This window comes from Nansenia antarctica (assembly GCF_963989245.1).
Source record: "Nansenia antarctica genome assembly, chromosome: 8".
Lineage (NCBI taxonomy): Eukaryota > Metazoa > Chordata > Actinopteri > Argentiniformes > Microstomatidae > Nansenia > Nansenia antarctica.
In genome coordinates this window covers 53,770,290-53,781,787 of record NC_137678.1, presented here as the reverse complement: position 1 = coordinate 53,781,787, position 11,498 = coordinate 53,770,290, and the positions used below count along the sequence as shown (strand labels likewise).

At 43.5% G+C, this 11,498-nt stretch overlaps 1 protein-coding gene across 1 annotated transcript in view; it reads left to right on the top strand.

The window, feature by feature from the left end:
- The first annotated feature begins 335 nt into the window (after nt 1-335).
- The window catches only part of adipor2 (adiponectin receptor 2), a 28,519-nt gene continuing 17,356 nt past the window's right edge, over nt 336-11,498 (top strand). The window contains exon 1 of the mRNA XM_080537568.1: nt 336-456. The gene's annotated coding sequence lies outside the window, so the exon portion shown is untranslated. The remainder of the gene's footprint in view (nt 457-11,498) is intronic.

The following is an 11,498-nucleotide window of genomic DNA, read 5'->3' as shown; positions in this document are numbered from 1 at the left end:
TTATCTCTCTCTCTCTCCCTCTCCCCCCCACCTCACCTCCTCCTCCTCCCCCCCCCACCCTCTCTCTCTCCCTCTCCCTCTCCCCCCCACCTCCCTCTCCCTCTCCCCCCACCTCATCTCCCTCTTCCCCCCTCCCCAGTCCAGTCCAGTCCAGTCCAGTCTGTGCCGGTCCAGGGGGGGTCGGGTCCAGAGGGTGAGCGGGTCCAGATAGGCGTCAGGCTGGAGGGAGGCGGGCTGAGCGGGGCCGAGGGCCCGGCGTTTGTCCTGAGGCACCGGCACCAGGACCGGACCGGCGCCACCAACGATGGTTCTGCTGCCGCGGCCACCGGGACCACGGACACACACACCAGAGACGCCACGGACACACACACCACAGGCCCAGCGGAGCAGGACCACACACACACGTCCGCGGCCTCACACACACACCCTAGCACGTTGCGCCTCGCACTCCAGGAGGTGAGTAATAGACACACACACACACATACAGACACACACACACACGCACACACACGCACGCATGGAAACGGAAACCTCTGCATGATTGTCTCACGAGCGTTCTATGGTTCTATGGCTTCCTGGTTCTATTTCTAACTGGGTCACGATTCGGACCCTACATAGTGACGTGTGTGTGTGTGTGTGTGTGTGTGTGTGTGTGCGTGCGTGCGCGAGTCATCTCATCATAGAGGGAGAAAACAGACAGCATGCCGCCTAGCTGTGAGTCATGCTGCTCTCTTCCCCTCTACCACACACACACGCACACACACTATATCCTCCTGACATGATTATAGGAATATCCCTCATTGAGCTAGAAGCCCACTGTGTGTGTATGTGTGTGCACGTGCACGGGTGTGTGGAGCGTAGAGCGTAAAGCCGCGAAAGACAATATTCTCAGGTAGACACCCTGTGATTTATGGCTCCCTGAGTAGATGAATGTTAGAGGTGTGTGTGTGTGTGTGTGGTGTGTGTGTGTGGTGTGTGCGTGATTTATATATTTATCTCAGAGCCCAGAGAAGATCTCACACCTGCAATCCTGGTGGACTCTAATTACTCCCCAGACTCTGTGTGTGTGTGTGTGTGTGTGTGTGGGAGTAGTCACAAGGCGCTGTGCCGGGGTTACTGTGTACAAGGGTCAGTGCTTCCTCATTCCTGATTGGCTGAGGAGTTTGGGGCAGGGGCCGCCTCCTCGCTGAGCATGTGACCTTGTTTACACTTGGAGAAGCCCTCTCTCTCTCTTCCTCCCCTCTCTCGCTCTCGCTCTCTCTGTCTCCCCCCTCTCTCTCCCTCTTCCTCCCCTCCCTCCCTTTCTCTATGTCTCCCCCTCTCTCTCTGCTGCCCCACCCTCTGTCTCTCTGTCCTCCTCCCCCCTTCTCTCTCTCTCTCTCTCTCTCTCTCTCTCTGTGTCTCTCGACTCTCTCTCTGTCCTCCCCCTCTCTCTCTCTCTCTCCGTCCCTCTCTGCCCCCCCTCTCTGTGTTCAGCTACATGGACCCTCCATGGTCAGAGTTCTGTTGGTCTGTCTGTATCGTCGTCAGTTAGATGATTATCTTGTCTCAGGAGATCTTTGGTCTGTCTGTATCGTCGTCAGTTAGATGGTTATCTTGCGTCAGGAGATCTTTGGTCTGTCTATCTGACTTGAGTATTATTGCTTTTCTCAGAGTGTTGAAATAAGTCACATTCAGGAAGTGTTTTTGCAATGATTGACCCTGTCTATAGGTAGTCTCTGTCTCTCTCTCTCTCTATCTCTTTCTCTCTGTCTTTTTCTCCCTCTCTCTCTCTCTGTCTGTCTCTGTCTGTTTGCCTGCCTGTCTGAGAGAGACTCAGAGAGAGACAAAAAGAGACAGAGAGAGAATGTCAGGGACAGAGGGAGGGCGACAGACAGACAGACGAGTGTGAATGTGCTGGGTTTGAGTGCATTCAAGAGCAAGAGGTTCAGCTGCAGCTTGAGACACACACATAAGTTTTCCTACCCCCCCTCTCCACACTAGGGATGGACGGTTTTAAACCGGGGTTTATAAAAATAGAAACGTTTTTTTATCAAAACCGTCTGAAACCGGATTTTTTTTTTTTTTTTTTTTTTTTTTTGAAGAATAAAATAGAATAAGAATAAAACTGGAACATGTCACATGTTTGTCGTGTGTAAAAAATAACAATGATACAGTCTGAATCTGCTGCGCAATGAGTGAGAGGTTTGGTCAGTTGTGAAGAATAACTGAGGATTAATATCTAATTGGGATTATATTTAAGGGTAACGAATCACTCTATGGGAAAGATAGTTGCCTTCAGTTATTGGTAGATAGGAAAGTTTTTTTACAATTACTCGTGAGAAATGCGCTATAGAAATAAAATGTGATTTGATTTGACATCAATCAATCAAACTTTATTTATGTTCTATAGCACAAATCATGCATTGAATGTAACTCCAAGTGCAGTATTTACTAAACCACAATATAATAAAACAAGAGCTATACGGATCAAGAGTGTTTGTGCACAGCGCCACTGTGTGTGAAGGCGCTACTGAAAGTGATGACAGAACGCATGTCTCAGAAGATACGCGGTCACTTAGTGACGCAAAGGTAGTTCTGTATTTATCTCTATCTGTATTAGTACATTTATTTTGAAAGCTCTATTTTGACAGCTCTACCATGGGCACTTTTATTTTGATGGGGCATTCTTTGTTGATTGACTTACGACAGTTCAGGACGAGTCAGTCTCGCGGCATGTGGTTTTTATGAAAAGCTTTAAGTATGTTCACTGCATAATTCTAAGTCTAATATTTCAGTGATTATTGAGCAGTATTCAAATATTTAAATACATTGAGCAGCAGCTGAAACTTTGTCTAAGAACCAAGATATTGAGAAAGCAGTTCATTCAATGAAGACGCTGTTCCAAGAGATGATCTTCCGTGCAGGCGTGCACCCTGGATCAGCGGAGCTGGTGTGTTAAGTGTTCATGTGTTTTCTTGTATGGTGTAGCTTACAAAAGTCTGCCTTTCCACTTATATTTGTGAAACTAAGTAGCCTAAATGTGTTGCGACTGTGCTTACGGTGTTTTAATGGTGTTCGACATGAGTGTATTGTAGCAGTAGGGCTCAATTATTTGAAATTGGCGCTCTTTTTTTTTCTTCTTTTTTTTTAAAATCTTTTATTTTATTTTTATTATTATTATTTTTCGGTTAACCGGAAAACCCCGGTTTTAGTCTTTGACGGTTTTTCGGTTTCAATAATTGGAAACCGTCCATCCCTACTCCACACACACACACACACACACACGTACACACACACACACTCACACACACACACACACACACACACACACACACATATGTACGTTCCCCATAGGTTCTGCTGCCCCCCCCCCTCCACACACACACCATAGGTCTCCATACTTCTTATATACTATATGAACAGACTCACTTTCTCCCTGGTGAGTGTGTGTGTGTGTGTGTGTGTGTGTGTGTGTGTGTGTGCCTTTGGGGGTGTGTGTGCAGCAGTAGATTTTGTACATGTGTGTGTGCACGCATGGTTGCTCATGAGTGGCTGAGTGAATTTCTAAAAATGTGTGTGTGTGTGTCTCTCAGAGAAGGCTTGGCAGTATGTCATATTTGGTTCATGAATAGGGGCTTTCTGCTCTCCTAGTCCCCAAGACTGTGCGTGCGTGTGTGCGTGCGAGTCCCCTCTCTCTCTCTCTCACACACACACACACACACACACACACACACACACACACACACTTTTACATTACATTCTCTACATTTAGCCATGTTGATGTTTTTATCCAAAGCGAACAACCACATATGGATAACATGTGAACCATCTTCACTGTGTAGATTCTACAGTCATCATAAGAATCACATCGATACTTCCGGGACATATCTTTCGTAAAGCTTCCTGGCATGACCTCATAATCCAGACTAGGGGTGGGACGATTAGAAAATGTCATGTCACGATTATCGTGGGCAAAATAATCGCGATCCACGATATTATCGCGAGAATGATTTTTTTTTTTTTTAATGCCAATAAAACACACTGTAATCACTTTAACTTAGATTTTGTTGTATTTTTAGGACATTTTAAGTCAGTAATTCAAATTCAGATTCTGGTGGCACATATCTCTGGCCATAATCCGGGTCCTTAAGAAAGAGCAATTCCTTTTCGGCCAATCAGCACCTTTCATTAACGTACCCAAGGAAGTTTAAAGAACGCACTCCCAGTGTTGCCAACTTCCAGAGCCCCTTGGCGACTTAATTAGTCAAAAGCGACCAGCGACAAATCTAACTTCCTTTTCTGGTCATTTGGGGAATTACTGTAAAGCATCTAACATATCCCGTATTCCACGGTTCACGTTACAACCGAGCTCAGGAGAGACGAGTAGGGATACAGTCTATGGCGAGCGAGGGTTGCCGTCTCCTCTCTCCCTCAACACTCACTCCCGCGGCCAGTCTGATAGCAGCCGCGGGGAGCGTGCCGTTGTTCCCCGGGTCCTCGCAGGGGGTTCGGGCAAAGTTCGGGAAATAACGGACGGTTGTCATGTGTTTATACAGCATGGATGTTACGTGCCTAATGCCTTTGATGCGCACACTTGCTACTTGCCGCTTTAATCATTGTATTTAGCCTATAGCACAAGTCATGCATTGAATGTAACCTCAAGTGCTGAACAGTATTAAGTAAACCACAATATAGTTGCTAAAGCTTAGGGGCGACCGTGCCTTTTGCAGCCATAGACTGTCACTGCCTGGTAATAACAAGGAAGGCCAATGACAGTATCCCGTCTAAAGTTTTTCACCAGCCATGGTGAGAAGGCTAGCATACGTTACCTAGTGACTGACTGACAGCCATGGTGAGTAGGCTAGCATACGTTACCTAGTGACTGACTGACAAGGCTGACTTGACAGTAACGTTACCCATGCAGGCTGAACAATAGCGCGAGACAAGTTCTGTGAGGATATTCGCGCGCGGCTCATGTGAGGAATTGCAATTATATTACAGTAACAGTCGCTAACTTGACTGCAAAAGTAATGTAGCCTAGGCTGAAAAATAGCGCCAGACATTTGTTAAACACAGTTTATTCATAACATACGATTATGACGATTATTCAAATAATTAAAATTCTCCACGATTAAGTTATCGCGGGTGTTTTTATCGCGATTAACGATAAAAAGATAATCGTCCCATCCCTAATCCAGACATGACGTCATAATCTAAAGGCCAATGCACACGGCGTGCGATTTTGTCACACGACAACATTAGATTCTCAATTCTTCAAATTATTTCAATTGGTGTGAATGGAGAATCGAATGTTGTCGTGCGATAATATCGCATCGCACGCCGTGTGCATTGTCTCATTCAAAACAATGGAATCGAATTCGGCGGTGCGACAAAATCGGGGCCGTGTGCATTGGCCTTAAGTCTACCTTCAACATGACCATCATCTAAGGCCTGGACTACACGTATATGGATATTTTTCTAAACACAAATCTTTTTGTACAATTGGGCCTCTCAACCATACGAACACCGCGTTCTCACTCAGAGATTTCTCTACACGGATAAAAAAGTGAAGAAATAAAAAAATATCAGTGTGGTAATGTGTGGTAATGTTAAACGGAGCTGGTGTTGACGTCAAGCCGTTTACACATACGCATTGAAGCAAAACGGTTGTCAACAGCAACAACCACACAAAATAATCTGTTTTTGCTTTCTTCTTGGTCGTCATAACTTGCTTTTCTGTCTGTTTTGTACTTTTCATTTCTGTCTGTTTCTAAGAGTTTGGTCTGTTTACGTTTTGAGTCACTGCCGCCGTTTGATTACAACTGACTGTGCATGCTCATAACGCTCTTCTACGGTATTTGACAGATCGTGTTCAGTTTTGGCTTTTCGTATGGACAGAACTCTTTTTGTGCTGTGGACAGTTTGAGTTTTTTTTTAAACGAGGACGAAAATATAATCTTAAAAAAATATCCATATACGTGTAGTCCAGGCCTAAATCTACCTTCAACATGACATCATAATCCAGAGTCTACCTTCAACATGACGTCATAATCCAGAGACTACCTTCAACATGACGTCATAATCCAGAGTCTACCTTCAACATGACGTCATAATCCAGAGTCTACCTTCAACATGACGTCATAATCCAGAGTCTACCTTCAACATGACGTCATAATCCAGAGTCTACCTTCAACATGACGTCATAATCCAGAGTCTACCTTCAACATGACGTCATAATCCAGAGTCTACCTTCAACATGACGTCATAATCCAGAGTCTACCTTCAACATGACATTGTAATCTAGAGTCAACATGACCTCATAATCTAGAGTCTACCTTTAACATTTTGTCTTCTGTTCATTTGTTTCATAGTAAAAAAAACTAAAACAAAAAAACATTGTGACCTTTGACCTTTTCCAGAGAGCTGAGTACTGGGTGGTGATGCCCCAATAAACCCCTTAAACTGACTTTTGGCGCTTCTGCACTACCGTCCCGTACCGTAACCCGTGCTCCTGCTTTGTTTTGCTTTCTCCACTGCCAATTGGCCCGTACCAGGCTGTAGTACCCATACTGATTTTAGCTACTGCTCCTGAGTCGGAGCGAAAGGTACTATCTGTGCTACTCATTCAGAACAGCTTACACCGTTGCAAAGGAAAGGCTATCGTATAAAAAAACTCAACCCCCTCATGACAATGCAGGCGAAGTAGGGAATATCCACCAATCTGGCCATGCATGCAGATAAATGATCAGTCACTTTGCAAAGGAAATGCGCCGCAAGTTCGTCTCCAATGTGAAAGAAATTAATTCACAGGTATCAATCACAACTGATGAAAGTACCATTCACGGCCGTCCCTATCTACCGTATTTTCCGGACTATAAGTCACACTTTTTTTCATAGTTTGGCTGGTCCTGCAACTTATAGTCAGGTGCGACTTGTATATCAATATATATAGAATTTCATACTGACAGACATGAACCAAGGAGTAAACATTACCGTCTACAGCCGACAGAGGGCGCTCTGGGCCGCTCTGGGCTTGTGACAACTATATGCTGCTCCTATACCACTGAAGAAATTAAACATTAGCTTGTTGAAGCTAAGCAAACGGTAGCTTGGTGAACTTGCTTACTGGTAACTTGCTTGTTGGTCTCGCTGGCTTGTTATGTTAATTTAGCCTATTCAGCCTCCCAGGTATGTTCTTTATGCTATTGTGTATGGAGGACCAAGTCTGTCAAAATTAACAATAAATATATAGATAAATAAATGAGTGTATGAATAAATAAATGAATGAATACACACAGTAATAACTAGGGATGCACCGAACATTCGGCCACCGAATGTATTCGGCCGAATATCGCAAAATAAAGCACATTCGGTATTCGGCCGAATGTGTGAAAACACCGAATGTTTACCACCGAATAGTGGCCGTGTTTTGATGACGCAATACAATTAAATATAACTCTCAACAGGCGCGCGGCGCGAGGCGACGCGCTTTCAAAACTGGCTGCGTTCGTAAATTCACTCAGGAAATCCGATCAGCACTCGTGGAATGCCTCTCGTCCAATCAAATGACTCGGTTTCTCTATGACGTCGGGCCCAGTGTGCGCTCCAGCACTCTCAGAGCGACTTTACGAACGCAACCTTACACTCATCTAGCTAGTTAGCTTAGCAGTCGTAGCTCAATTTAAAATTGGAGTGAGAAGCAGAGTTGTTGCCTTGTTGAAAACATATTCAGACTCCCAGCTGTTCTACACGAGTTTATGACATGCAGCTGTATCATGCGGTGGTTTCTATGCAAACCAGAGACTATAAAAACAAAAGATATTCATTCTGAAATAACATGAACTATTATCCTTACACTCAGGTGGACTCAATTCAACTTGTTGAATGACTTGTTGAAGACATTTAGCATTTGACCTAATTTTAAGAGTGACAAAGGGTCTGAATACTTATGTACATGAGGTATTTCTGTATTTACATTTTAATACATTTGCAAACATTAAAAAACGTTTTTACTTAGATTATGGGGTAATGTGTGTGGATTGATGGCAAATCTATTCAAAAATGTGAAAAAAGTGAAGGGGTCTAAATACTTTCTGAAGCCTATGTAGAGACAAATCATGAATATCATTAACTTGAACCCTGGAAAGCAGTAGAGATTAAATCCCACGATAATTAGTTATAATAAGTTATATATAAAAGTTCTTTTTTTTCAATCTCAATTTCTTTCTTTGAGAAGCATGAATAAAAAGCAAAATGTATTTAGTTTATGCAATGATAAAATTAAAAACTGCCGATACACATTCGGTATTCGGCCAAGTGTTTCCTTAAATTCGGCTTCGGCCTCGGCCAAGAATTTTCATTTCGGTGCATCCCTAGTAATAACGAAATACATTTCTATATTTATTTATTATTTTACGCATTCATTCTTTGTTTTCCACATTAATTCTTTCTTTTCCACATTGTTTTCCACATTCATGCTTTCTTTTCCACATTGTTTTCCACATTCATTCTTTCTTTTCCACATTGTTTTCCACATTGTTTTCCACATTCATTCTTTCTTTTCCACATTCATTCTTTCCCCGATTATCAGATCTGTATGCAAATATGGGGGCGCGTCTCGCATTTTCATTGGTTGATGCGCCAGGCATTTTCATTGGTTGATACCGCGCGTGACGTGGTAAAAGCGACAAAGTCGAGATCGTCCTTGGGCCAAACCATTTTTCATTACCATCTGGGTGGGCAAATTCTAGATGTGATTTTTTTTATTCCTTTACATCCCTAGGTTATGTTTTGATATGATATACCTTTTGGTTTGGCAGCTTATTAGTGGTTATCACCTCTTAAAGGTATGGACTGCTTTTCTTCAAAAAAGAGTTTTGCCAGAAAAAGTCCCCTGCCATATCTTGCTCCCCTTCGTATGATTCGCTCGTAGGTCGGGCTGTGGTTGTGATAGAGACATGAGACCAGAGGTTTTTTTACGCACCTGAGTCTCCTGAACAGTAGATATCGACCCCTAGTCGATCAGACCTTCTTAGGCTGAGCTATGGTCACGTTTCCGCACCTACCCCCCTGTAATATTGTTTCTTTTTTGTAATGTATTTGCCTTACCTTGATTCCTAGATAAATGGTTCAAAAGGAAAACATTAAGTTAACAAATGTAAAACTGCACTGTTTGAATTGTAAATTATTTGTAGAAGACTAAACAGGTGTAGCATTTGGCCCACCTAGTGCCTTAGTGCGGGTCTCTGAAATAGAGGAATACATCTAGTTTGACATTAAATTACCAACCTTATTCTAAACTAAAATATTGTCAGGGTGCAGTAATTGGGGCAGATCTCATTACAACTTAGAGGTGCTACAAACAAGGAATCTTCTGTAAATTTAACGTAAATTAAGTTACATTAATATTACTACAATATAAAACCCTGTCTCAAGCCTGGGTACACAGCAGGCTACAGAGTGCTACAGAGTAAAAACTAAAAAACAGCCTAAAACATAAGTTAAAAACATTTAACTTTAACAAAAAAACAACAACAAAAAACACAAGAATGAACACAGTTCAACAGTCAAAGGCCTTTTTGAATAAGGGAGCCAATGTAGTGAGTGTAGAATGGGGGCTATGTGGGGGTTATGTGCTCGTATTTGCGGACTCATCAGGATCCTGGCAGCGCTGTTCTGGATGCATTGCAGCTTCTGTATGCTTTTGCTAGGAATCCCGATGAAGAGTGCATTGCAATAGTCCAGTCTTGAGGAGATAAAGGCATGGACAAGTTTCTCTGCATCTGAGGGCTAGAGTGGGACGGAGTTTGGAAATATTTCTGAGATGAGGTTTTGCACAGGTGTTTTATATGGTCACTGAAGGTCAGGTGAGGGTCAAACCTAGGGAAAGCAACTTCCTTCTCTAGCACCTTGGACAGGAAGGCAAGGTTGGAGACAGGCCTATTGTTGGCTAGAACCTCCGGGTCCAGGGTGGGCTTCTTGAAAAGGGGGCGGATGACAGAGACTTTGAGAGCAGGTGAGACATGACCAGTTCGAATGAATGAATGAATGGTCTTTATTGCACTGGGTCCCCCCAGGGCTGCGTGCTAAGCCCCATCCTCTACAACCTCTACACCTACGACTTCACCCCCGTCCACCCCAGCAACTCCATCGTAAAGTTTGCAGACGACACCACCGTGGTGGGATGCATCTCGGGGGGGGACGAGGCGGCGTACAGGGATGAGGTAGAGCAACTGAGCAAGCTGTGCAAGGTTAACAACCTGCTGCTGAACAAGTCAAAGACCCAGGAAATCATCGTAGACTTCAGGAGGAAAAAGTCCGAGATCCAGCCCCTGCTCATCGACGGAGAGAGCGTGGAGAGAGTCTCAACCCTCCGATTCCTGGGGATGCACATGCGGGATGACCTGACCTGGAAGGACAACACAAAAGCCACCATCAAGAAGGCACAACAGCGGCTATACACCCTGAAAGGGAGAGGTTAACAGCTTGAGTAATGAATGGGCTGAGAATGGGGATGTATGACTCGAGCAGAGCAGTGGGAATGGGGTCCAGGGCGCAAGTGCATGATTTCATACCTCTAAGGATTTCAATAATGTGGCTCTGCTGAACCTCTGTGAAGCATGGGAGGGATGGCAAACTCCCAGGCGAGGGGTTGGTAGCAGAGGGAGACAGAGAGGAGGAGCTGGGCATCAGAGATTGAATGTTGTTGACCTTGGATCTGCATCGCTGCTCTGTAGCTTCAGTAGTGGGAGATGGTTGTGGCTTCAGGAAATGGTTTATGGTGGAAAAAACTAGCTAGCTAGTTATAATAATAATAATAATAATAATAACTTGAGTTTATATAGCACCTTTCAGGGAACCCAAGGTCGCTTAGTTATCTAACTAGCTAGATATACATTACCACTAACTCTATCTAGTTGCTTAATAGCTTCAAGTTCCTCTATTTTGCTATGTTGTGGCTGTGTTATGTCTCGTGAATATATATACGTCACCACCATAGCGTGCTTTTATTATTATTATGCTATTACACTTTACTCCGCCTACTTTCCCGACTCGCTCCTGTTGTGTATAGGGGTGCAACGGTTCAGTTGGCCCACGGTTCGGTACGGTTCGGTATTTTGGGTCACGGTTTTCGGTACGGTTCGGTTCAGAAACAAATGCTACTATTTATTTACAAACTGTTACTTTACTTTATTTTGCTTATACATAATATAGAACTTTAACATACACATGTATATGTTATGTATATAATGTATATATAATTGTATATAAACAAAAAACACTTTCAAATGTCCAAAAATAAATAAACACTTTCGAAAGTAAAAGTGCACTTTAGCCTTGACAGCTGGTAGCCCGTATACAAACAGGAGGAAAACAAATTCACACTACAAAAGTAACACTTTCCACATAGCGTTCCAACATGTCATGTGTTGTATTCCAACGAGTTGCGACATAGTGGATTAATTTGTGTTTTGGTAAGTCTAACATATCTTGTTTAATTGTCAGAATATGGTGGG